Genomic DNA, 27793 nt, shown 5'->3' on the forward strand with positions numbered 1-27793 from the left:
GAAATGTGATGCTGTGCCTGCAGGAGTTGGGGACAGAGCCCTGGCTTGGGGCAGGCTGGCTGCAGAAGGCCCAGAGCTGTTTTGTACCCATCCCAAGGTCAAATGGGACTGTGATGACAAGAGCTGGAGATTTTCTTGTGTTCTTGTGTTTTGATTAGGGTTTGAGCTTTTGATCGTCTAGGGGAAAAAAAAAGTCCAAAGCACTAATAATTAGTGCAAATGTTTTATTTGCTCATCCTAATCTTTCTTTCCTGTCAATAATGGGAATTGAAAGCTTTATAGCTAATTCCCAGGTGGTTATTTTCTGTATTTCATCTTGCAGCTGTAGCAACCCCATGGCCAATAGCTGCTAGTGACTGAGCCATGACACACTATCTGTGATAAAAATGACAAGGAACTTTATTCCTCAACTGAAAGTACACATCACACTTCTTCACAGAGTATGCAGTGTGACTCTTTCATAGGTTCCTGTTTTAGCCCCAAGTGCTGAAATGTTATTGTAGGCTGACAGCTCATTTTGGCCGAGACACTCCTTTGAACTTTCTAGGTGGGTAACCTGTTCCAGCAAAAGTAGGTGCTTGCTGAGTCAGGGCCTTGGTTTCTTTCTACTTAGCAGTGTGGAGAGTTCATTAGTTGGTTTGCATTGGCACCTTTTCATTCGCAATGTTGTAAGGTTGTAAACAACAGGTGTGTGCTGTCATACATTCCTTCAACAAAAAGAAAAATTTACATTTGACAATGAATGCATCCTCATACTGTTTTTGTATTGATTAATGTTTCTTTCTAATCAACTGTCATTTCCCCAGTTTTAAGTATCAGCATACTTCTGATATTTTCATATATTAATTGAACGCTATTTTTCTTATGCAAATTTTGTAGATGCCTTATGCTTTAAGAAAAAGTAGCGCTCAATTTTAAAAATCTTTGCATGCTGAATAAGATCCATTGCTAGAGATGTCTGAATCCACTCTGATTCCATATAAACCTCTTCATTTTTTTTGCCATGTGCCTTCCTCTTAAAAAAAAATCTTATTGTTGGATGCATCAAGTGACTGATGTTTGAGAAGAGACATGTTTGGAATGCTTGAATAATTCACATCATCTGCACTGACTTCAGGTCTTGCCCTGCAAACTTTAAATATGACTCAGGTGTTCCTCTTGTACTGATGGAGAGCAAAAAGCCAGCAGTGAACATTTGCAATGGATTCACCCGTGTTCGGTAGCAGGAATTTGGTTCTGTGTAAATGCAGCAAATCACTGGTACTGGAGTAGAAAGACGAAGGGAAATCTTGAGCCTACCATGGGCAAATATGATGTTTTAAGCTACGCTGATGCTGGTGTTCCTACTGTAAACCAGTGGAACTTAACTCTTGCCAGCAAGCAAAATGTTGAAGCCCAGCTCTTTTGCCAATCTTGCCATCAAAATGAAAGTATTATTAATGCAGAGAGTTGATTCCCATTTCCAGTCTAGAGGGTCACTGAGATCACTGAATCATACAATAGTTTGGGTTGGAAGGAACATTAAAAACCACTGAGTTCCAACCCCCTGCCACAGACAGGGTTGCCTTCACCTAGACCTGGTTGCTCAGAGTACTATCCAGCCTGGCCCTGAACAGTTCCACAGGTGGGGCATCCACAGCTTCTCTGGCAGCCTGTTCCAGGGATTGATATTGAGCAAGGAAGAAGGAAGGGAAATGGACTGAGAAAACACACCTATGTTTGGGACAGGATCCTATGCTGTGCTGGGATTACATTGTACATGAATAGTTCTTTTGTCAAAAGAGAAGTAGGACAAGAAGACCTGAATGCCAAATGTTAACAAAAAGATCTCTTCATTGTACAGAGCAGGAGCTGAGTGAGAACATTTAGTCCTTGTGTAAAGATTGCCCCAGAGTGCTGGAAGGTCAGGGAGACCTTGGAGTTTTCTGCTGTTTCTTCACAGTGGAACTGGAGAAACAACATTTTGACATTTCCATTCCCTCTTCATCCCCTAGATGTCATCAATATAAACTGGGTTAAGTGAGGAACAACCAGAAACTCAGGTTTAGTGGCAAAGAGGTATCTTACTGAAAACACAAATTTATGCTTTACTTTAGAAGATACTTGGGGAATCCTTTCACGGTGCTCTCTGATCTTGCAGTATGTCTGGATGTTGGAAGGTTAAAACATTTAGTATGTGTGTCCAAAACATAAAACATACTGGGCTTTGTTCTGTTGTCTGTACTTTGGTGCTTGCCACCTTTGGCAGATACCTGTACTAATCCATTAGCTGTCTGTGTTGGTGAGTGAGATGTTAATACAAGTCTGAAGAAAAATTGCCAAGGAAAGGAAAACATTGGAAGAACTCTAAAAATATGTCAAAACCAGTTAGGGTGGTTTTGGGGTTTAATAGTAAAACTGTGGAATGTTTTTAAAAATAAATAATGGAAAAATATGTAAACCAAAACTCTTTCTCAGTATATAATATGGTCATTTTGCTTTGATTCTAAGTTCCAGCTTGACACTACAGTAGTTATGTATTATCTTTTGAAACTCCCCTTTTCATGTTTTTATACAATCTTTTTATATGAAGTGCTACAGTGATTTTGTTGATTTTTGCATCATCTGAAACAGAATGGTCACAGGAGCCTTGCTGTTTAGCTTGGGGTATTTTGGTTTGTCTCTCTTTTTTTCCCTTTGATTGAATAGAATACTTGCTTTTCAATATTGGGCAAAGCCATTGCAATGAATATATATGAGGCTTAAATTCATCCTTCATGAACCACCTTAATTCTAGTGTTTACTAATTTGAGAATTTAGGGCATTTTTAACACTAATATTCCTTTCATGAGCTTTTCAGGTTGAATTTTTTTTCTTAATTTTAAACTAGACTAGGAACTTGCTTGCTAGGTTCCATTAATTGCACCTCTTGAAATAAGTAGAGAAGATGATGTTTTCCAGAGCACAGGCTTTGAATTGGTGCTTACAGACTTCATCATGAACACCTCACGTTGATGCTTTCACATCCAAAAATCAAGACACCGTAGCTGAGCAGAATCAGAGCCTTCTTCATAATGGCAAATAGCCTTTTCTTCATGTGCTTTATAAATTTCCAACAGCAAATTAATACAATTGACTGTCTTTGTTTCAAATTAACGTATACTACATATAGCACTTACTATGCATATTTAATAGGAAGGAGATTAATGGGCTCTGTAGGTAAAAGTTGCAAGATTCTCTTGAAGTGTTTCATTTGTTTGACTTGAATTCCTGCCTGTTTTGAATGCCCAACTCTTCTCAGCCTTTTCCCACCGCATGCCCAGTAATTTAAATTTATGGAGTTGTTTGGTTTGTTCTGGTTTTTTGTTTTGTTGGATTTTTTTTGTTGCTGCAGTTGTTTTGTTTGTTGGATTTCTTTTGTTTCCCTTCCCTAAGAACAGTTTAGATAAACAGGTACATCATGGTATGCACAGTTTGTGCACTCCCTTTCCATCTTTGGAAATCAGTTCCTGTTCCAAAAGAAAGAAAGCAAACAGAAGTTTTGTGGTTTTTGAGATCATATTTTACTATTAAACAAACAGGGCTGCCCTTGAAGCCTGTGCCATTGCAGTGATCCCCTACAGAACATGGAGCAATTGACAACTCTGACTGTGTGTTTCATGATTCTTCCTTTGAGTGAACTGCAAGAGGGGGGCTCATAATTCAGTTTTAACCATTTATTATGGCTGAACACTAAGGCTTTATGGCCCAAATTGTGGAGCCTGCAGATAGCTTTTCCTTTTGAGGTACACTTTGCATAGAACGGAGTATTAATAATGATAAAAAAATGTTATTGTTATAATTGGACTCAGCATTTATCTGGGAAAAAGAAATGCTTTGTGTTGTAGGTTTCCCAGTTTTACCCACAGGCTAAGTCTTGTATATATAATTATGTTTTAGGAGACATTTTAAGTGCTAGTTGAACCTTTAACCTGCGTTTCCTCTGGAATAATTACAGGATGTGAAAATGGCCAAATGAAACGCTTACTCATAGAGATTAATAGAATTAGTTAAGCTACTGTTACCTTATGCTTGATTTATATTGTATGTGTAGGTCGAAACAGGCTGTAATGGCATGTGGGTGTTTTCCTATCTTTTATACTTGCTAAAGTTTTGCCTTATGTTTATTACTTGCTATGTTATGTGAACTGCTTAAAAAGGCATTTTAGACCACTGGCAGGTAGTTGAATTTCAAAGGCTGGCTCCATTTAAAACAAAACAGTAGTGTTTGAACTTGTATCAATTTTTTTTTTCTGAAAATAACAGTAATAGAATTGATTCCATCACCTTCCAAGGAAACAAGTTGAAAAAGAAACCTCTGTATATTAGTAGTCCAGACATCAAATATATTTTGCAGACGTTTGAAACCAAGCCTGAGTCAGCTACAATGGAAGCAGGGAAAACCAAGAAAAATTATTTGTCTGTCTGCATTGCCAAAATTGTTGGAAAAGGTGAAAAAAAAGAAAAAAGGTCTGCAAACATGAGGAGTGGTATAGCAAAAGTAGAACATTTAATCTTATTTAAAGATTCAAGATTGGTGGTAATTCTAATACATTTTCAAGTAAAACATTCAGTTAAAAGTGATTTGTCTTTCAAAATATGATCTGGTGTGTTTCTTTAAAAAGAGAGTGATGCATTGGCTATGAGGCAACTTGAATTTCAAAACTTAAATTTAGAATTAGAGAAAAGCCTGATATTAGCTTATCTTATCCTATTAGATAATACTGTGGGAGTTCCCAGGCGGGTTTTTACCAGCCTTCACTGGTGTTGAAGGACTTTTTGTTGGGCTACTTTCAGTTAATGCTTTGCAGCCCCCCATGCTGCAGCCTCTACCAATTAAAGCATTTGGGGTTTTCACCTGGATGAGGAGCAATTTGCAAAGGTGCTACCAAGGAGTAGGAGCTCACCACAGCTCATTTAAAAATCTCAACAGGTGCCAGCTCAATATATGCATTATTGTTTTTTCAGTTGTTCAACAGAATCCTGTTTTAAGGCAGATGATGATACTCACCTTCTGTGAAGCTCCTGGGAAGGTTTAGGGAAGTGAACTTCAAACCCTTAAAAATCTAAGCCACAAGTGGAGGACACCTTTCTCATGGAAATTTTTTAGTCAGCAACTTTATTTTGAATCAAAGAGCATTTGGGTTAACCCATTTTACCACTCACCTAAAGTATCTTCAGTGAGCCATTTCACTGCTTTTAAATCCTGCTTTGGCTTGGTTTAGAGTTAATGTTTGTTGCAGTGGTTACAGCAGGCAGTGAAAATGAGGCTTTTTTTTTTTTTTAAGGTCAGTGAAGTATAAATGCAAAGGAGATTACAAAATCAATTATTAAATCAAGATTTCCATTATTCACATTCTATTTATGCTTACCTCTCATTGATTACTTCCCTTTAAAGTATTATACTAATATAGGAAATTAAAGATTCTCCTTATATACATTTCTGTATTATCTTGGGTTACAGGATTTCTCATCTCTCCTGGAAAATGTACTCAGTAAGTCCACTTAGCATGCATGAAAGATGAGCATCCGCTCTTCATACAGACAAGTTATTTCTTTATAATAATGATTGTTATTAATTGTACCAAATTTTTTTGAAGGAAGAAATCTGTGTTTTGCTCCTTGTGTAGAATGGGTATATAATGCAGGAATTTTAGTATTTCACCAGGGATGCAAGCAGAAATCCTGGAAAAGGGTTGCTAATCTGAATGCAAATGTTCTGTGCTAAGAGTGGGTTATTTTGCTGAAGGGTGCATGTGCATGCATGGAGAAACACTGTGATGGCATGAAGAGAGTTTATGGGCACAGCTGTGTGTGTTGAGGCGTGGCCCTTCAGCTGGAAAATTATGTACTAGGATATCTTCGCTTTTATCTTTGTGTCATAATGTCTTTTCTTACTGAAGTAATCTTTAAGGAACTTTGAGAAACACAGGGGCTGTGGTTAATGGGGAAATCAACTTAGCAAATCATTAACTTCAACAAATGAAATAGTAAGGGAAGGGAGACACTGGAGTATTGAACTATTGACTATTCTGTGTGTTTAATAAAGGACGTTAGAATACCATGATTAAAATTGTTGACTGTAACCTCAGAAGCATGATATTAGCATAGGCTTTACTACAAATACACTATTTATATTGAAATGATGAGAAAGGACTCGCAAATCCTTGAGTGTACAGCTATCAAATGCTGGTGAGAGGGCTTCCAGCATTTACTGGAATGTCAGTGCCTTCTGAAATGTTTTTATACTTATACCATATTTTCTAACATGATGGAATGACTAAATATTAGCCAGTTGTTGTGCTTTTGGGAATCATGAATTTCTGGAAAATATCCCTCTGCTGTCAAAGAAATGAAGTTCTGTTCTGGGGAATTCATCTGGAAAGAGCATTTCTTTGGGGGTGATGGGGGCCATCTGTGGAATTCCAGCTACGTGAAAACCTGGAGCAGAGATGGGCAAAAATACACCAGGATGAAGGCAGTTCTGAGGAGGTCATTGTGGTAACCTTGTTTAGAGGAAAGGTCTGCATACGTGGGCTGACCTTCTGACCCTTCATAATTCAAGAGTAATGTTAAACATTCTTCATGCCTGTGCAGCATTTCTGTGGCATAAGACTTCTAATAATTCCCAATCTTCATATAATTTTCAAATGCATCTTTACACATATGCAATATACACACACAGAAACCCTGTGATTGTTATTTAGTATCCTGCCTGTGTAGTTTAAAATCATTCAACTCCAAAGTAAACACAAACAAGAGGAAACATGCTCCAAGGTTCAAATTGCTTTTCTACTGCAGTGACTTAGTAATTTGCTTTGTGCTGTAGTGAAGTGCATTTTTTTTTGTTTGAACCATTTGGTTCACAAATGACTTTGTGCTCCAGTCTTTTACTGCTGTTGTGAGAGTCCATCAAGCAAGCAGCATTTGCTCTCATGTGTCTGTTTGGTTGGTTTTGGCCATCTAGTTGGAAATTCCATTATATGACCAAGTTGCAATGGGAGGGCCCCCCACCTTTTTCTCTCCTTCCTTCAAGGCAATGAATTTTGTTCATAAATGGAGGCGATCCAGCTGTCATTTCTCTTGTAGCTTACCTAGCAATGTGGTTGTGCCCTTTCAGAAAAGGGGTCTCTGTTGTGTTCCCCTCCCTCCACCCCCCCAAATTCACTGTGTTTTATTTATTCTATGTGGTGGTCTTTTTAATGGAAAATGAAGAGATTTGTATGAAGTCTAAAAATAAGAGAGAAAGGCTTATGTTCCTTGTTCAAACATCATAGCACATCGTGTTGTAAACAAGGATTTAGATTTTACTCTGATTTTTATGCTGATATTTTGGCTTTCTTGTTTTTCACTGCCTCAGCCTGTAATGGACTGTAATTCTCACTTCTCTGGGTGCTTCTCACTATCTATTTACATTGTTAGCTTTGTTTAAAAAGGGAGAAAAACCACTGAAGTTTTGTAACTCTTTTTGGTAGCCTTGTCCCATTATATTAATTTTTTCTCAGTGGCATGATCACATGCATGGATAATTTTAACATATTTCACTGTTTTCATTATCCTATTGCTTCAGTGGAAGGTTTCACATTTGCAGAGAACACACCCAGAATTGAATGCTGAATTGGATAAACATTTTTCTGTTTTAATAGGCATTCCATGGTTGTGGCCGACTGTATCAACACTGATTTAGAGATTAATCTGAGAAGATGGGTTGATTAGGACACACCACCTCTCTCTGTCTTAAGGATGACACATTATGATGCAGTGTGTGTGTTCAGTGAGGAGAAGGGGATTGGGTTTACAGCTCATCTCTGGACCACTGTCATGGGGATCTTGCCTGCACTGCTGTGGCCCTCGGTGTCTCTGGGAGAGCCACCTGCAAGCTGCTTGTCCTTAGCCAGGTACTTGAGTTGAGCAATCACTCTTGCATAAGCACTCACTGCAGAAGAGTGCAGCTGACTAATGGGCACCTGCTGCTCCTCGTGTCCTTCCTGAGACCTGATTTTGTGTGCTTCAGCTCTGTTAGTCCCCTCTGGGGACATTATCGAGTTGACATCAAGTATGTCAAACACCCTTCAAATACACATACGTGGATTTGTCATCAGCATCCCATAGTTTTGTGCTCTGCCTCCCCCAGCATGCTTCAGGTAGGAATCAGTACAAATTTCAGGGACTGCATCCCACTCTCCTTTACAGCCTGTAGCCTAGGGCTCCTTTCATCTCTAATGATAGTCCCCATCAGCTCCATGTGGAAAATGTAGCCACACAGGCCCAGCACTTTACCAATAGTGCCAGCCAGTTTGTGTGTAGAGAGCAGAACAGATCTTTGGACTCAGCCTAGGCCTGAGGCTGGAACTGAATTTCCAGTTGCAAAGTGCAGGTGAAAGCCACAGTTATATTCTTAATCTTAGTACTTTGAAATGCGTTTTCTGACTGCCTTTAAACTTACATGCCTCAAAATAATACTGGTAGTTACTTTAAAGCACATACATAGATGACTTATAATGTCAACACACATGATTTTAGTAATGCCTTTTCTCCTTTACTTTGGAGTTAAAAACAGCACTAGAAGGTCTCAAGTTCTACTTTCATGACTGGCTAGAATATATTCTAACATTGAGAAGTCCGTTAAGTCTCAATAGAGCCATGTAAACTTAATATTTATAGTACTACATTTTGTGCATACTCAGACTTAGTTCAAAATCTTTAAACGTTGACTTTGATTTAAGCAATTACATATGTTTAATTGCTGGATTTCTTTTCCATGGAGTAACTGGTAATAAGTACAATGTTAGTGGTAATAAGTGCAATGTTACTGCATTTCTGTGGATATGGAAGCCTTAAGATCCTCTGAAGCGAGTGGATTATTGATTATATATTGAAGCTGCTTCTGAGACTTTCAAATATCAAAGATTTTTTTGCATTTGAAAAACAAAGAAGAGCAAAAACCCTGAACAAACCACCAACTTTCCCCAAAACGTCAAAACCCCCAAACACAGACGCTGTTGCAATATTAAGCAATGTTGGTCTTTGTCTTGGTTGTTTATGATTGTTCTGTAGCTTAGAACAAGAACTTGTCTTGGTTGTTTATGATTATTCTGTAGGTTAATCCTGGGATAGCTCTGACCTAGTTGCATGATTATGAATTAGACTTTACTCCTTGAGCATCTGATTTGTGGTACTTGTGTGCCATGGAAACAGTGACAGCAAACACAAAAGCCAAATTCCCCATGTTCCTTATCTTTGCAGTGCCTTTGCCGGGACTTTTCCGACTGGAGTAGCACAGCTTACTCTTTTCGTACTAAGAAAATATTTGAACATATTATTTCAAAAGTCAGCCTGAAGTGTCTGTCTTTGTTGGATTTCTGTTGAAAACATGTGGATCGTGTTTCACACTCTGTGTTTAGATAGGTGCTTGTCATTCTAACAATGAGCAAAGAAGGCTCAGTGTGTGACTGCCTGAATGGCATGGAGCCATGGAGAGGGAGAAGATGTTATGGGGGAATGTGGAAAAGCATGAGCAAGACAAGGGCTTCATTCCATAGATCACGTGGGGTGTTTTCAGTGCCTGAATCATGGAGAATCTCTCAGATGGCACTAATTTGCAGCACATTAGGTACAGAAAATATGAAGTAATAAGAAATGCATTGAAATAGGTGAGCATTCAGTGGATAGCAAAACTGTATTCTGTAACGTTGTAAGAAAGGGTCTTGTGTTTTTCCTGACAACTTAAACACTGGCAGCCACAGGAAAGCTAGAAAACCTCTATAGAAGAGTTTATCCATATCTGTGGATTAAGGTTAAGGTGGCAGATTGTCAGCATCTTATTGCTATGTGCTGCAGTTTGCTTTAGCATTTGACTATGTGGGGGGTGGAATATAAGACTTCACAAATGTCACTGATCGTGCCTTCCTGCTAGAATCTTGTCCTTCCAAGACTCAGTTCTTCACAGATAAAGAGTCATGTCAATTCAGTGTTTGCTGAATCTTCTGTGGGTTTCTTTTAATAATAATAATAATAATTATTATTATTTAGAGCCTCTGCTTGTCTCACCGATATGCCACTAGAAAACTGTAAACTTCAGATTGGTCTGATCATAGGAAAAGCTGTATCTTATGTGATCCTGTCATATTAAATCATGTAGTCTATTGGGAGGGGAGGAATTGATTTATATTCAGATTTAATTTTTTTTGTCTACTTGTAATTAGATTGATGTGCCTACTCACCATTTTGTCTGTACTGCAGTTCTAATTTTTCCTTATAAAACTGGTAGGCAGAGACAACTGTTAATGCATTGAATTGATTCCTTACTATCATAATGTTGGGTAATTTGAGAACTGAAGCCACTGCTGAAAACGGATGTCCAGAAGAATTATCTAGGTTTCTACAATCAAGGCACATATTTCTATATGTTATATTACACATGTTACAAAAAGACACTCATGAAGTTTTATGTACATTATTTGTTTTTTTGGGTTTTTTTGTGCTGTCTTGTGGAGGCTGCTTCAAGTGAAATCATGTATTCCTCATGCTGTAACACTTTTCTGTAATCTGTCTCCCTTAGAAACTTTCTAATGGCACCTATTAATTTTCTCCATAGATTTCAAATACTATTGATGCTGAGTAATGTATTTAATTAGCCCCAAACTTTCTGTGTAATCATTCCAATCTGTGCTTCTCTCTCAGCTTTTGCTTCTAAGGCTGACAAATGGCAGGAGGGGGAAAGGGCACTTTCCTGTCAGTGGCTGTGGAGTCTTTGGTCCTTGGGTTTCTGTCAGAGCAGTTGTTCCTTCTGAAAGAGCTGTGAAAGAACAATGAAAATACTGCTTAGCTTCATTTAAGAAGTCAAAACAAATATTAGTTGTAGCAAAAAGCTTCCTTATCTTACAAAACAGGACATTTTTATGGTTCCTGTAGTGTTTTCCATCTTTCCCCTGTAATAATATCAGCTTATTTGTGAAATCCTGGATTGTTATCGGTCAGAGCTGAGTTCACCATTCTGTATCTACTCTTGCAGGGTCAAGAGGAAAGATAAATTAACTCAAAATCATACAAGTGTTTTTTGTGCATTTTAGAGTAAATTTTGACTGAATCCTCTTCACATTTTTATGGGCATTGTATTGGTTATACACCAGTTCTGAGGTCGGGCACATGGATGTCAAATTGCAGCTGGATTGGTATGGTAAAAGACGTGTGAACTGTGCAGCTTAATTTTTTTAGTTTTTTTTTCCTTTTTTTTTTACTCATTCTTGTCTTTTCTGTACTTCTGAGAATAAAATGAAGGAAGGTCTTTTTATTTTTAAGCCAGCCCCTAGAGGTAACATATGGTAAAATGCCAGCTGAACCATTTGTTTGCTAGGCAGCTCCTCTAGATCACAGTTAGAAAAAATCAAGTCAGTTAAGCAGAAGACCGAGAAGCATTCTCAAATAGGACAAAATACTTTTTGGAAGCTGGGAGCTTACATGCAGTATTATGGATAAATCAGGAAGAGAGACCAATCTTGTCTGTCTATAGCAAAATACATCACCATATGTGTATTTAGCATGAGCTTAGCATGGAAAATTTTTTTCTTTTAAGGACTGCTTTAAAAAGAAGACAGAATTGTATGCTTGAAGGCTATAAATGGAAATTATTTCAAGCAGGAGATGCTGTGCTGTGATTATTGGGGACGTTCGCCTGTGGAGTTTACCTACTTGAAGCCAATCCCTGGCGTTTGCAGGATGGAGTTGAGAAAAAGAGTAAAAAGGTGTAGGAAAATGGTTTCCAGAGATTTTAGAAAACAGGAAAGTCATGTGAAAATATCCCTATGACATTTTTGCCTGTTGCTGAGCGTGGCAAAATGGAGGAGGATATTATTGTCCCTTTGTGGGAGCTGAAGGGAAGAAGCTGTCATTCTTTACTGCCAATCACCCTGTTTAAACTCCTTCAGAAAAGAATTGTGGAAATGTAACTGCTTGCATAAATTGTCAGCTCCCAATAAGGTCCTCACCCCTCCTTAAACTGTGTAGGAGGACACAGTCAAACAGATTTGAATGAGTTCAGATTGGACATGGGGAAAAGGCTCTTCACTGTCAGGTCTGTCAGTCCCTGGCACAGGTTCGATGCAAGGAAAATACTGTGGCAGCTCCAGAGCTGTGTGAATACTTAGAGGAGGCCAGGAGAGCTTGCTCAGGGAGGTTTATTAAATTGGGGAAGTTTCTGATGGTGCTGAAAGTCACTCTGTTGAATGTGTGCTGTTAAAATAATTTGGTGATGAAATACTGATACACATTGGATTGACTATAAATTGCTAAACCAAACCTTTTCTACCTGTAACCCCGTGTAAACACCAGCCAAACCTCTAGGATGTGTAAACACAATTTAACAGAGCATTTCCGAACAGATATGACCTTATGTGCCATATTAATGCATGTGAAAAAGCAGAATCCCTAATATTTGTGCCATTCTGAAAACACTCAGAAATGCAAAGGAAGGTTTCAAAATCTTTCCAGTGAATTTTACTGAGTGAAGTCAGTAATTTTTTCTGAATTTTAATATATGTTGCATATTAGAGATGCATGCGAGCTTCCAAGATATCAAAGTTAGAGGTATTTTTGGGGTCACAGACTCACCATTAGCAGCAAGTCTCTGTTAATTAGAAGTAAAAACAAATGATCACAACTACTTCAGTAGGATTTTTATACATGACTGTTCACAGAATAAAAACAAAATTCATGGAGATTTTCTTTTATCCTGGAAAAAGGGAAATGGTAATGTATACTGTGAAATAATGATGTCATTACAAGCTAGTTGCATATTTAAAATGTAACATCTGATTAGTGCCTCTTAATTACCTGTGTATTTTCTTTAATAACAAACAACATTAATTTTTCCTTTCAAACATCAGGTTATTAAAACTGTAGAAAGACAAACCTGTTGCAGGAACAGGGATAGCTACTTGAATTGGCCCATTATCAGCAAGTCAGTTGTATTTATGCCCTTGTAAAATTTTTAGCTGTTCTTGGACTGTGAAGGAAATGATAAGTATTTGGCCACTGTTTGGGAGAGGAATGAGCTTGAACCATTATGTAACTCTTGAATTGGTCTTGATATATGTAAAACTACTTCAGATAAGATAAGCAGTGACATTTATGGTTGGACTTGATGATCTTAACAGTCTTTTACTGACCTAAATGATTCTATGATTATAAATTTTTTTGGAAGCTGTCTAAATGAATAATTTCTGCTCCACATTCTATTGTAGTAATTGAGTAGTTAATTAAAAAGCAAATACAATGAGGCTCTGGTCCTCCTTTTCTCCTTCCCTCTCTACTCTTGTGCCTTTTGTTCAACATGTGGAATTTCTTTTCCTTGCAACATAAACTTTAATATCCTTCTTCTCCATCAGCCTTCATCATTAACCTTCTTCAGCTGTTCTATCTTCTTCTTCTCTTTTGCTTCTAGCCTCTATGATTAATTTTCCAGCCTTGTCTTCAGTTCCCTGCAGCTGACTGAAGCTGCACTTGCTGAGGACTTCAGTAAGGCTTTTATGGTTACACTGCAGAATAAATGAATCTCAATTTCTCTACTGCTTATGAGACTCTTGCTCTTACCCTAAGACTTCTAACTTCTGTTGCCATAAAAATCCCATCCTACTTCCATGGAAGGGCTTGAGTTTGTGCATTTGTTACAACAAGGAGGAGTGTTGATCCTTATTTTAGAAAATATGTAAATTATTAGGAGATCTAGAATTATTTTTAGTCATGTGTATCATGTAATCTCATTCTTCTGGGGCCTCTGTTAAGGTGATAAGGAAAACTGCAGTTGAAGATTGTGTAGTGGGTTGAAATATTGCCATTTTATTTTGGAAGTGGACCTAATATCTAAAAGTGTAATTTTCCTTGTAAACCAGTATTGTTGAATATTTTGCCATCAGTGGGCTGCAGTTCATAAGAACATTTGCATGTTACTTCTTAAAATAAGCTAGTAAATACATAACTACTTATGTGCCATCAGTGGGTGTTTTTCCAGATAGCATCATATTTTTGCCTGAGTATCACACAAGAATTGGAAGGTCTGTATTATTTTGTAATGATTTAAACCTTTTTTCAGAATATCACTAATCAGTGAAAAAAATGTTCTTTGCCTGCAGGGTGGAGTTCATTTATTTTGTTCCTGAGAGCTGAATAGGAGAAAGGGACATTTCAGCTTTTCTTGATAAAGGTAAGACAGCATCTGCTGATAAGGATAAGACACTGTTCATTATTATGAGCTCATAGAGAGTTTGTCGATGGAGGGTTTGTTTATTTTGGGCTATTTTTCTCAACTTTTATGCTTTGTAGTAAGTGCAATGTGTGATAATGTAACTTGTATTGGGAATGGAATGTGTAACTCTACCAAAGGTATCAGTAAAGGCTCTGAAGATAAACAGGTACCTGTAGATCAGCATGACAAAGTGGATAGCAATTTGTTCTGCTGCTGGTACTTGTGATGTTTTCCATGTGCCACTGAAATGGCCTGCCTAATTTCACTCCATCTTGCTCTCACAAACTCAGAAAGGGGTCTTAAAGCCAGTAGAATTTTCTCCATGCCACTTGCATAGGCTTTGCCTGCTGCTACCTTCACTGCTCTGTATTGTCGTGTGAGACTGCAGAGGATGTGAGGAGAGAAGGACCTTGAGGTCTATTTTAATTGAGCTAACACCTTCAAAATTAAGTAGCAAATAATTATCAAGCTTGTCAGAAGTACGAGACCGAGAAGGGGATAAAACTCTGGAATCTTCTTAGGGACATGCCTAAGGGACAAACGAATTGTGAATGACTCTTTCTTCATGTTGCGCTAAAAGGTCTGACTTTATATAGATTTGTGTGTTGAATTAAAGCATGCAAGAAATATTTAGAAGTAGAGCATGCAGCTTAGTGTTGAACTCTTAATTACAGTTTTTGATGCAGAAATCTATGTAGGACTGTCTTTCCTTATTTCCATTTGGCAAATTTTGTAAAGTGGGGATGGGTTTGATATGACAACTGCTAGTTGTGGGGTTGGTCTGGTTTAGAAGTGACCACACATGTAGCAAATTGACCATCTATGTGACCTTCATGCAATGCAGGCAGAGAGCAGAAGTGTGGTTCAATTTCTCTTCAAATGGGCTGGAATTCATACATGGTAATTTCTAATTAGTCCTGTGGCAGCGATTGCAGTCTCTCATTGAAGGTGGTAATTTGTTTTAACCAAGCCAATCGCTGCCTACTTGGTGACTGCATCTGCAGATCCACTTTTGACTTGTTCAGCAATGAATTTAACAGTATGATCAAATGAAGGTTTCATTTGTATGTCAATGTTTAGGCTATCGGGAACAGTACAGCATAAGTCTACTTCTTTAAAGTTGAATAGATTGGAAAAGACAACTCTAACAAAGGTGAAGAGAAATCAGAAGATTGACCAAAAATCAGTTTTGTGTGTTTGTGCTGATATAGCTGATTTTGAGGTTTTCTCTTGTAAGCATTATGCAACTTTCTTGAGCAGTAGTTTAAAGCAGTGCTATTATGCCACTATGTATGGATGTAGTTTTTATGAATTTACAAGTGCTTACTGTACTTGTAAATTCATAAAAATGTAAATTTACTATTTACAATTGCAATTGTAAAAAATTGTAAATACTTGCTTGTGTATAGTTACTATGTTAGGGGATGAGAGCTATAATCACCTTCATATCCTTATGACTTATGGATATAGACATTAGGAATTACCTTGCATTCTTGCTTAGCAAAACACAGTTAAAATATTTTTGGTATAGAAATGTTCTTTCAGAATCTTTAGTTTCAGAGTTTAGGCTTTAGCTTTAATCTTTAATCCACTGATAAATGAAAAAAAAAAGCCTTTGTGTTCTGTAGAATCCTTCTAATCCTACTGCTCCTGTCTTTCTTCCCCCTTGTGACTTGTGAAGCCATTGCCCATCATTTGAAATGCTCATGTTTTGTGATTTTTAAATTTACTCACCATGTATAATCTCAAAGGTTAAACTGTTGTTGGAAGAATTCTCCATCAATCATGAAGGGAGAAAAAGATTTTCCTGCTGAAGTGTTAAGTTTATTGAAGGACTTGTGACTCCTGGTGAAGGAAAGTGTTAAATTGCTAAAGATGCAGGGTGAAAAATTGCTATGCTAACATACATGAAAATGTATTAATAATAATCTACTGATAAATTAATGTGGTCTGAGTTTAATCTCATTCTGGGAAAACCCATGATAAAGGAAATGAGAATTTACTGTGTTAGGATCTAATTGAGTATGATTTCTTTTTTCCTTTCTTTTTTTCCCCCTTCTTTCCTAAGTATCTATATATATAGATATGTGCATATTTATTTTTTTATATATATATATATATACACACACATATATATATATGGTGTATTGGAGTGCTGTTTTTCTTTATTTAGAAAGAAAATCAGTACATCTGGAGTCTCTGTGGTGTGTTCTTCCCATGGCTGCACAAACAAAGCAGCATCACTTTGCTTGCTTTTTGTTTCTTTGTGGGAGTGGAAGAACTTGGCGTTCACACTTAAATTTCCCAGTATCCAGCAAGATTTAAGGATTGCATTTAATGATAGAATTTCCCAAACATAATCAGTGGCAGATTCAGTTTCTGTCTGCATGAACTGGAGATTGTGTGTAGCTATGGGAGGAATTTGAGCTATACAGGCAGGATCAGCTAGCAGTACCGTGGAAAGTTAGTTGTAGTTGTTAATTTGTGTTTTCCCCCTTCTTTCCTACATATCTATATATATAGATATGTGCGTATTTATTTATATATATATACACACATATATATATATATGGTGTATTGGAGTGCTGTTTTTCTTTATTTAGAAAGAAAATCAGTACATCTGGAGTCTCTGTGGTGTGTTCTTCCCATGGCTGCACAAACAAAGCAGCATCACTTTGCTTGCTTTTTGTTTCTTTGTGGGAGTGGAAGAACTTGGCGTTCACACTTAAATTTCCCAGTATCCAGCAAGATTTAAGGATTGCATTTAATGATAGAATTTCCCAAACATAATCAGTGGCAGATTCAGTTTCTGTCTGCATGAACTGGAGATTGTGTGTAGCTATGGGAGGAATTTGAGCTATACAGGCAGGATCAGCTAGCAGTGCCATGGAAAGTTAGTTGTAGTTGTTAATTTGTGATGCTTCCCCATGTCATAATTACTACGTCAGCTTAAATACTTCTGCAGTGGCTGCAGGCTTCATGAAGGAAAAGAATGTTAGCTGTTTCCTGCTCCTACCTGCAGTCTGCTCCAAAAGCAGTGCCCCTTGAGTATTAATTTAGCTTTATTTTCAACATTATATGCTTCTGTGTTATACATAGATAGTTCGCGTCTGTAAATTGGGTGTGAGGGTAGGACAAATGCTTTAAAAGTCTGCTTAAAAATGTGCCAACAGGCTGCCAGCTCAGGTTGGGAAAACTCAGTTCCTTGGGGAAGGAAGACTAGAAACTGCCCTTCAACTTTTCCTCCATCTTCTCTCCTAGTTATAGTGAGCAGTGTAATTTTTTTCACTGGAACATAGTTCAAGTTCAAGCCAACAATCCTCCCCCTTTCTTCCTAATTCTTTCCTCCCTGACCCTTAAATCAGAAGCCCCTTGGGGGAGCGGCACTCTCCATACTTGCCTGGTTTATGATCGAACACATGCATGCTGTGGTCAGTCTTCTCCCTGAAGAGAAAGCTGTGTCAGAAAGCAAATGCTGTCCCCAGAAATAATATTTGCCTCAAAGGAGCTTGACCTGCTTGGTGATGTTTTTGGAAACAAAGTGCAGGAATAAGCGTTATATTGTAAACTAAATGAGGAAAATAGCGTTGCTGTTTTCCTAAAATAAGAACAGGGCTTTAATACTCCTGAAATGTTTGGTTTGCTGGGGGAGCTTAACTTTCCAGGAAGTTGGATGTTGTCTTGACTTGTTTATTTTGGATATTTCCACTAATTGATTGTAATCTAATTACCCACATCCTAAGCCAGGTCTCTGAAACAGCCAGTGACTACAGTTGGAAAGATTTATTGTTATCCTTCCATTGAAGGAGGAGAATTGAAGGTATTTTTGTTTTCAGTGATGTATAAAGCTGCAAGTGGAGTCACAGAGCCAGTGAAGTGTGTGATGTTTTGTGTCTGGGAACTATCTTTCAGTAACTGCTCTCAAGATTCAGTTTATAAGTGCATGTTAAAATTTTGAACAAATATCAACAGGGCAAGGCTGATGTGTGTAGAAAATTGTGCAAAGGGACGTTTTGTTACCTTTCCTGTTTCATGTTCTAACAAAATAGTTTGTTGTAGATTACCAGTAAGCCATTTTCAGCTCAGGAAGGGGATTAAAACCTCGATGCTGGGGAATGCACCTCTTTCTCAAATAGTGGCTCATTTTCTTTTGTTTCTAAAAGGTGATCAGTCCAAAAAGAGGGGAGGTTGGGGGAGGAGTGGATGGTGCTGAATGGAGTGGAACGGGTTACTCATTCTTCAGAATAGCCAGAAGGTAAACTCAAGTGCACTTGAAAACCATGCTGGTAAAATACCCCATGTGTAGTTCAGGCTGTTAAATACAATGTTTCCTATTGACTTTTTTATTGGGTTAGAGAAAGAATCGACCCCTGAGAACCCACTGGGAAAAAAATGTTCCGTGAAGGATGTTAAAAAGGGCAAGTGTAGAGTGTAGTGCTTTGCACCCTGCCACAGCCACCTAAAATGTGTGTAAGAATATACACATAATATGGATTTGTTCAACAGACACATACATAAATATTCTGTAAATAACTATACATATATTCATATATAGGCATATATGCATATATAGACGTGCATGTTAAGGACAAGTACAGGTATTCTCAAACTGGGGATGCAGCAAGTATTGTGGAAGGCAGGAAGATGATGTTCAGGAAGCTTTTTTTTTTTCAGTAGAGGAGGAAAAGGGAGTGAAGGGGTTGATGGTATGATTTACTACCATACCCAGCTGGACTGAAGTTTGGGTCAGACTGGGAGTGAGATGCTCTAGAGATATATATTTATATTGCAGAGAGAGAAGAGGTAGAAAAAAACTATTCAAAAGTCTCTAATGTAGAGGAAGGAGAATTTACAGTGCTTGAGAAATGTGGAACAAGTCTGACACCACAGACTCTTCATGGAAAACCTGCTGGTTAAAGTATTAGTTATGATGTGATTAAAAAAAAGACTTATTCAGGTATTTATGAAAACATGAAAATAAGGTTAAACAGTGGTGTCAAGGCCAGGGTAACCTTTGCGGCCTCAAGGGATAAAAAGCAGGATGTAAACACAGAAACTAAACCCACCTTATCTTGGTACAGAAAGTACAATCTGCGTCTCCCCTGGCCTTGGATAAAAAGGCAAACTGTGGGATGCCAAATAGAAGTTCTAGCCACTGATAGTGAAAACAAACCTATGGCATTAAATGAGATTAATAATTTTCATCACAAATGTACTTCTTGTGAATTCATGGAGCTGTAAATCCACTGTTGAAAAGGTGTTGTGTGGCAAGGCCAGAGTAAAAGAGGAAGAAGCTGAATAAGGTTTTAATTTTCCAGAGTTGCCAGTATCTGAGACTATTTTGACTGAATTCTGGCATATCAGTATGAAAATACTGACTACATCAACCAGTGTTATCTAGTAGAATAGCAGAAAACACTTTAGAAATAGGTTGGTCATTGCAGTTCCCTGGAAGTTATTAGCTGCTGCTGTGACTACCTAATGCCCAAAAGTGTAATGTACTGTACCAGGATAGTACAACAGAAGCATTGTGATAATGTGATAATTTCTCTTCCTGGAAAAAACATAATTTAGATCACTGAAATCAGTGGGACTGAGAGAGACAGCTAAAATATACCTGAATAGCATTAATTGGACCTAAAATATGTTCCTGGGTAATGTGGTTAGAGCAGCAGCACATCTGTCCATCGTGTTTGGGACACTGAGATATTCAGCAACCAAAGCTCTTCTGTGTCATGGATGAACAACATACTGCAAACTACTGAAGCCACATGTGGAGATAGTACATTTTGAAAATCACAGCTCTGTGCCTGGATTTGAATTACTTGTGTTATACTTGCACAACCTGTTGGCATGCTGAATTAATATCTCTGGAGACCTACAAAAGGAATACTTATTTGGAGAATTAGAAGTCAAAACTAAAGGACTAAGCCTGCTGTAGAGATCAGACTGCTGCACTGAGAAAATCAAAGTCCACGTGTGTGATTTAAACCATGTTTGACATGCCAGGCTTTGGTTTCACCAGGAGACTCACTATGCTATTTGGCTACGTTTTTAAAACCCACAAGTGTAAATTAGAACGAGCTAATTTTATAATTATTCCCAACAGACACACAAGTAATTTAGTCTCAAACATGTTTATTTTATAAAGACACAATCATTCAAAAAAGAAGTGCTGAGAAACCACAAGTGGTTTGAGCAATAGAGGCGTAGAGCTTTGGCAAACATGCACATGTTTAAAATGTGGTAGCATTTGTTTAAAAGCCATTGAGTGTTCTGTCTCTTTCTTTGCAGCTTTATGACTGTCCTTAAAGAGCAATACTGAAGAACTGGGGGCTGGAAGAGTTGTGTTGTTTATGGTGGTATTAGTCATTAATTTAGTTTAAATTCCAGGAAAAACCTCAGCTGTTCAGCCTTGAGAAATGAAGAACTAAATCATGCTTGTTTCATATGCTCCTAGACGAAGGATTGATCCTGACACTGAACTGAGAAGGGGATTTAAAATATTTTTTTAAAATCCTAAAACTCGATGGTGTGTTAATTCTGAAGAGACAGAGATACCCCTTCAGGAGCCTGAAGAAGTGATGCTCACTTATAAATATGCCATGGAGAAGGGGTACCCTATACAAATATGTTAAAGTCGAGATTGTAACATGAGTTTGTATAAAAGTCCTTAAAAAGATGTCTAGGAATGGTGAAGTTCTCAGCAGTAAATGAGCAAGTTCACATATGTCATGACTCTCACCAGGTCTCTGATCTATTTTCTTGGTGCAACCGAGGAGGAAAAAAAAAATTGAGAGTGGCCCACAGTCTTTAGGCCTTACACAATACATTATATGATGTTAGAATTTTTGTAAAATAATAGAAATAATAAAAATACAATGTAGGGGTGGAAAACTGCTCTCAGAAACCCTGGACTTCCTGACAGCAGAAAACTTTATTGCACTAAGTTCACAAAGACTGTATAGTCTTTTTGCTTTTTTGACTAGAAAGATTAAACAAACGCCTTTAGAATGGTTGTAATGGGCTATCAGAGGTAAGCTGTAGCCTGCTTTGCTTCTTTAAGGTGTTGTTTAAATAAATCTGTATTTGCCTCTTTCTAAGCAGCACAGGTTTTATCGTGTTTTAGGTTCAGGTTGTCTTGCTTTGGCAAGAAGTTGTTTAACTGAATCTGAAGCATAATGCTGCTGGAATTAAAATATGTCTCTATTTCTGGATTTTCAAAAAGTCTTTGAAATTCAAACACCAATTGTTCGATAAAGGTAATAGGAGTTAGGACTATAACTTCTTATATGCTTTTAAAATTTCAAGCCCTCTGCAAAGTAGGATGGTATGGTTGGGAAGCCAAAGTGTTGTGAATTACAAAACAGTTATAGTAAACAGTAGTTTTAGATACCAGATCATTCTGGCAATTTCCGTAAAATTCCTAATATAAATTAGATGTGGGTATTTTGTTAAGGAATAAGTAGCTAGAATATTTACTTTAGTCCTTCAGTCTAGAGAAGCCACAGAGATTTAAGGAGTTTTTAGGCTTTATGGAATATTTTAAAATGCAGTTAGAACTTTTGAATTCTAGGTAACTTTTTAACATCATGTGGTTATTGATTTTGTTAAATATACCAGGCTCATAGCTTCAGTGAAAAATCAGATTTTTAACTTGAGTGAAGAAATAATGCCCTGATGAGGTGTTAGTGGCTTGAGGAAAGGAATTGTTATGAGTAGTTTTGTCAGATTTCTGCATGAACTCACTTTGTGCATGTCTTCTGCAGTGTTTTAGTACTGGTCATCAAGTTTCCACCACAGTCTAAAACTCTAATTCCAAGCCTTTCTCTGTGGTCAGTGCACAAGGCATTGCCCTCACCGTTTTCTGCTCTAATAGGCATGCTTTCATATTTACATTTCCCATCAGAAAATTGTTTTCAGTTGTTGAGTGCAGGTTTCAAGACTTGCCTCCAAAGCTGGAAATCTTTGTGCAGCAAGAGGTTATGTGTGGTACGTCCCCGTTTATGCCCAGGCAAGGCCAGCAGAAAAGGCACCAACTGAGGGCAGTGGGTGCTTGAGCACCACTGGTTGCATTCTCCCCTAAAATGTTACTATGTGGTTTTTCTTTCACTTTGCATAGTTGTATGCTAGAAATGTGGTTTTTTGTAGTTTTAGTCATTAAAAAGTTTTGCCTTTCATTTTTCACAGCAATACGTAAGAGATGCAGCTCTTCTGCAAAGCTTTTAATGTTCTGTTTTGTAATTAATGTCATGTTTTAATGCACTGTTTTGACACTTCCATCTGACAAAGATATTTTTTGATACTCAGACATCAAAATCCTCAAATGGCTTTGATTGACCAATCTTGAAATTGGTATTTGATTTCAAGTAGTTACTGAAGTTGAGTAAATATGTGTGCTTCCTGTAATTTTTAATTACAGGAATTTTTAATAATCTAATATTTTATTTACATATTTAATTTTCTGTACAGTATTTGCGGTGTGTATTTTCCTATTTAATTTTAATTTCCTTTTTTTAAGCCTCTAAGACATGCTGCACATTTTGAGGTTGGATGTTGGGCTTTTCTTTTGGGAATATTGGTTTAGAGAAACGGGAATGAATGTTCAATATGGTCTTTGTATCCCTTTGTTATGAAAAGCAGATGGAATGGGTGATTCCTTCTTTTTTTTACTTTAATGGCTTTCAGCTGCATTGAGCTAGTTATGTTTGTTATAAATATCATTCACCAGAAGAAAAAAGCTAAGCAATTAATATTGCAAAGCTGCAACAACAGAAAGTGTCACTTTGAGAAAATAAGTTGAAAGAAACTGATTTCAGTCTCAAGGTTTCCACAGCAATGTTATTTTTGATTTTAAAGTATACATATCTAAAACACCAACAAACACATGAAACCTTTGAATACTGTTATTCCACATACATCTCTGGCATTTATACACATGTGAAGAACTGCACTGAACCCTAGTGCTGCAAAAGAAAAGAAAGAACCTTAGCAAATGTTGTACTGTGTGGCAAGAGCCTCAGGGCAGCAAGTAGACATTCCTTTTTTTTTGTTTCATATAGATGTGAATTGTGAGACTTCCACTTGCCTTCTTTGCATGCCTTTTTTGCATCCTTCTGTGCTTTTAAAATGTTTTCACAGATGTAAATGTTGTCAGGGAGGCTTTGCATATAAACACCACCCAGAGAACTCCTTTTGTGAGGGTCACAGTATTGACTTGAAAAAAAAATAAGGTTTTTGATGCCTGAAAGCAAAATAAGTAAATAAAAACATCAGGTAGATCTTGGACATTTTCTAGCACATATATATATATATATATATGCACATGCACAGTAGGAATTTCTGAAATAATGCAAAAAAAAACCTAAACAAAGAGCAGTGGGAGATGTAGTAAATTTTTTTTGTATAACTCCACAAATTATGAAATTACATTTTGGTTTTAAATGCTGATATTCTGCAAATAAAATTTTAAAAAAATCCTCTGACATCCAAAAGTTTAGTTTACAGGCACTCTTTTTTCCTAGTTGCATTTAAATGTATTTATAGGTATCACAGTAATATGAAGTTCAGCAGTGCAAACCAAATTCACAGTAAAGGCCCTCCTCCATCTGAATGTACACTCTAAGAACTTTATACCCAGTTTTCCTCCATTAGTGTACGTGTAGTTAAAAGCTACAATTAAAATGTCATCTGAGATAGGTGAGCAATGAATTTGTTTGGGATTGATCTGAGTCCAAAAGATTAAAAAAAAAAGAAAAAAAAGGATCCTTCAATACTTCAAACATGATGCCTACTTCTCTTTGGCTGCCAAAATTACCCTTGAAGACCTCATTTAAAATTACAGAGATTTACAGCACTTATGTGCATAGTCAACGAAGGGAAATGAAAATGTAATTGCAAGCAGTCATCACAAGCTCAGTCTTTCAGCTAGGTTCAGTTAAAAAAACTGAAGTGACATGGTAAAGTTGGCAGGATTTTGTCAGTCTAAGCTAGAGCTGAATCAGCTGCAGGTAGAAGATAAAAGACCCAATGCATACCCCAGTGAAATGAACTGAAAGCTTCCCAACAGATCTAAGACTTTAAAATTTGCCAAAAGGTTTTGATTGTGTGTGGTAAGATTTATTTTTTTTTTTAATTTCAGCAATGATTAGAAACATTGTTCATTTACACATGTTTAAATAAGTAAAAAGATGCTGTGGAAGTCACTGTGTTGATCCCAGATATTGGTGCCTGAGCCCTGGGTGTTCTGGAGAGTCCAAAAGTGCCTGTTACCTTGTGAGGCCATGCTCATCCATCCTTGTCACTGCATCTGCATCCTGCATCCCAGCCAAGCCCTGTGGATTTGAACCAGGTCAGATGTGAGAACTTGCTCGTGTATTTGCCAGCCTGGCAGACCACACATTGATGTATTTATAGCTGCCTTATACCAGCTGCAGGAAGAAGGATGATACCTGATCTGGCATAAAATCTACCAAGATAAAATTACTTAAAAAAAAAAAGGAATTAAAATTTATTTTTGTCAGCAGAATGGTTTGATACCTGTTTATGGCTTGCTTTTTTTTTTGGTCATGCTTTCTTAAGTACTGAGCATCCAGCACCTGCAGGTACCATCTCATTGAACCACATATTACAATTATGAATACTCCATATTAATAATTAATTGATTGACTATTTGAATTGTACTGAAGTAAATTGACTATTTTCTGGAAGCTAGTATTTGCCAGGGTATGATTTGTGGAGGTATTTTTTTTCCTCTTTTGCTGAGGGAGAATTTTCCATGACAGGATGTTTTATCTTCTCCCTTCCCCCACTCTGCCCTCCCACACAAAATTGTGGTTTTTCCATGCCATGACGTAAACATTTTTCATAAACAGGATTCACACTATTAAGATAAAATTATGAAAGAGAAATTTATTCAGGCATGATACTTCTCCTCTTCATCAGCACACAACTGGTGCCATGGTGAACCTGGCTCAGGATATGAGCAAGGGGAATGACAGAAATGCCATAAAACTTGCTGTTGGACAGGGAATTGTGACCCTACTGGAGTAAATGCTTGTGGAACAACACCATCAGAGCAGATGATAGTGCACTGGTGTTTCACATGGGGAAAGCTTATCAACAAAGGGTGAAGACTTGTGTCCTTTTAGATATTTATTAATATTTCTGAAGCTTGGTCAACAAGTGGGCTTTTGGTAGACAGAGAATTAAAAGTTTGTTAAAGAGGAATGCAGGATAATAAAAATGCACAGTTCATTTCTAAGAAATGGGATGATCACTTGAGGAATGTGTTGGAAAAGGTAATTTAGAGGAGGAAAAAAGAAAATTGTGAGAGAAGGTTGTTTCAATTGCAAGTGCATGTGCACACATGCTGCTCTTCCATGTATAATCACATTACAGTCCAGGATAAGAGGAGTAGAAAAGCCTATGCAGATTTCTGTAAGTGATCCCTGCAACACGAGATGTGGGATGTGAAGAGCTCTGGTGAATGCCAGTCAGGTTTTTCTAGGTTAAAGAAGAAATGACATTTTCACTTCTCCATTTTATAACATGCTATCTATACTGTTTATGTCATTAAATATACTGAAAATAATCTGTCAGGAGCTGACATTTGCATGCAGCTGCAGAAGTGTCAGTAATTTCAGAGCATCATCTTGTTTTGCCTCTCAATTTGCAGCTCTGATTCAGGTAAAGCACTACTTATATGTAACAATTTGGCAGCACCCAACAGCCACTGGTGACAATTTTCATCAAAGAAATGCAGGGCAAGTGTGCAGATTTAAAAGGATTTATAGAGCATATTTGTGTTGGTGGGACCATTCAATCACATAGTAATTGCCCAAGAAGGATTTTGCACAACTGCTTTCCTACTGTCTTAATGACTGCTGTCCATGGGCAGGAGTCAGATTACTGGAGAGGTTCTTGCAGGGTCTGTTGACTGTATGGCCACAAGCAGGCAATATCAGTGCTCGGGCAGCAGAATTTGATGAATAAGATAAACCCCATATAAACTAACAAGCATATCCCTTGGCTCTATGAAAGAAGATGACGGTGTTAAGGTCACGTTAAAGCCCTGAATTGTTTAGGAAAGCTTATGTCTCCCAGCTGGGAAACATCACACAGACAGTTCAGAATACACCAAAGTTTTGGCTTAACAGAAACACAGAAAGTCAACTTAGGTAATTTTATCTGCTGTGTTCCCTTGGGCCAGGGCTTTGGAAAGGAGAGTAAGATCAGTCATTAGTCATCGTTGCCTCTTGTGAGCTATTAATTTATTATGCTCTTTTATGTCTGCATGCATTTTTGTAAATAGTGCTTAGATTAGAGTTAAGTGTATGTATTTGTAAAAACAGATGGATTGGACTTTCTTTTGCCTCTGAGTAGGGCTGGTACCGTTTCTACTCATGTTAAACATCTACACTTCTCTGCTGTCTGTGAAAAGTTTGGTAAACTTAGAAGCAAGACTAATGGTTGGTGAGAGGAGCACATTGCAGAAACTCTGATTCCAGTTTTTCTCACTTTAGTAACAAAGGAACAGCCAATGTGTGCTGGATAACTTTAGTGACTTCATAGAACTTCATATACACACATCTGTACTTGCAAAGGGCTTTTGGGGATGCTTAAGTGCTCCTCCATCCCAGGGCTGTGTGTACACAGTCATGAAATGGTCATGAGAGAGCTTTGTAAAAACTCCTGAAGGATCTTTCAAGGTAAAGTGTAAATTTAGCACAGTTGTTTCATTAAATAATTCAGCTATTCCAGCTTTTGATCCTGTTACAGCAGTGCCATGTGTTGAGGTAAACAGGAACCTTGGAAACGCGGTGTGATGCTGCATGATCAGCTTCTCCAAAACCCGTGAATGAAACTGTGCCCTCGTTGGAGGAGGTGGAGCTGGGATGCACACACAGGCACTTCTTGAGCAGAAGGTGGGCTCAGGTCTTACAAATGACATTAAGTACCCGCTGCATAACTGTAAAAGTCTCAGGCAAGTTTGACTTGTCTTTAGATGAATCAAATACTGCAGCTGATGCAGTTTGATGATGAGTATTTTCTGACTTCATTATGCCATAGGCAGTTACTGTGCTGTTTTTAGAGTATTGGACTCAGTAAAAAATGAATTAAGAAGAAAAAGAATTGTGAGGATCTCTCACTGTGAATTCTGGTATTCAGCAGCTCCAGGCAAGCAAGGGAATGACATAAAATTAGGATGCATGTTTAGTTTAGTGTTTTGGCAAGGTAAAGGGTAGGTTAACAAGGAAAAGATAGGATTAGATAAACTCCTGGTATAATTTCTCTTTTAGTATCTCATTAGTTTTTGCCATTGGGTATAGTTAGCTGTGGCATGCCTTTATGCTTTGTGTTAAAAGGGAGTGTTGTAATTTGTATTCAGGCTTTGGAGTGAACAGACCTCTGGCAGAGGGAGTGTTCTCTGGAGAGGATGGATCCTGAAAGGAGGGACCTCGTGAGGAATCAGACTTGCAGAAAACCTGGCCTGGTACTACAACATGCTGTGTCTTGGTTCCTGACTGTAAC

General features: G+C 37.6%; 1 protein-coding gene across 1 annotated transcript in view; it reads left to right on the top strand.

Annotated features, from left to right (window-relative positions):
• BMPR1B (bone morphogenetic protein receptor type 1B) overlaps nt 1–27793 on the top strand; it is a 231844-nt gene that overhangs the window by 31378 nt on the left and 172673 nt on the right. The window contains exon 2 of the mRNA XM_039710721.1: nt 14148–14218. The gene's annotated coding sequence lies outside the window, so the exon portion shown is untranslated. The remainder of the gene's footprint in view (nt 1–14147; nt 14219–27793) is intronic.

This window comes from Passer montanus, unplaced genomic scaffold, assembly GCF_014805655.1.
Source record: "Passer montanus isolate IOZ18808 unplaced genomic scaffold, ASM1480565v1 scaffold23, whole genome shotgun sequence".
Classification (NCBI taxonomy): Eukaryota; Metazoa; Chordata; class Aves; order Passeriformes; family Passeridae; genus Passer; species Passer montanus.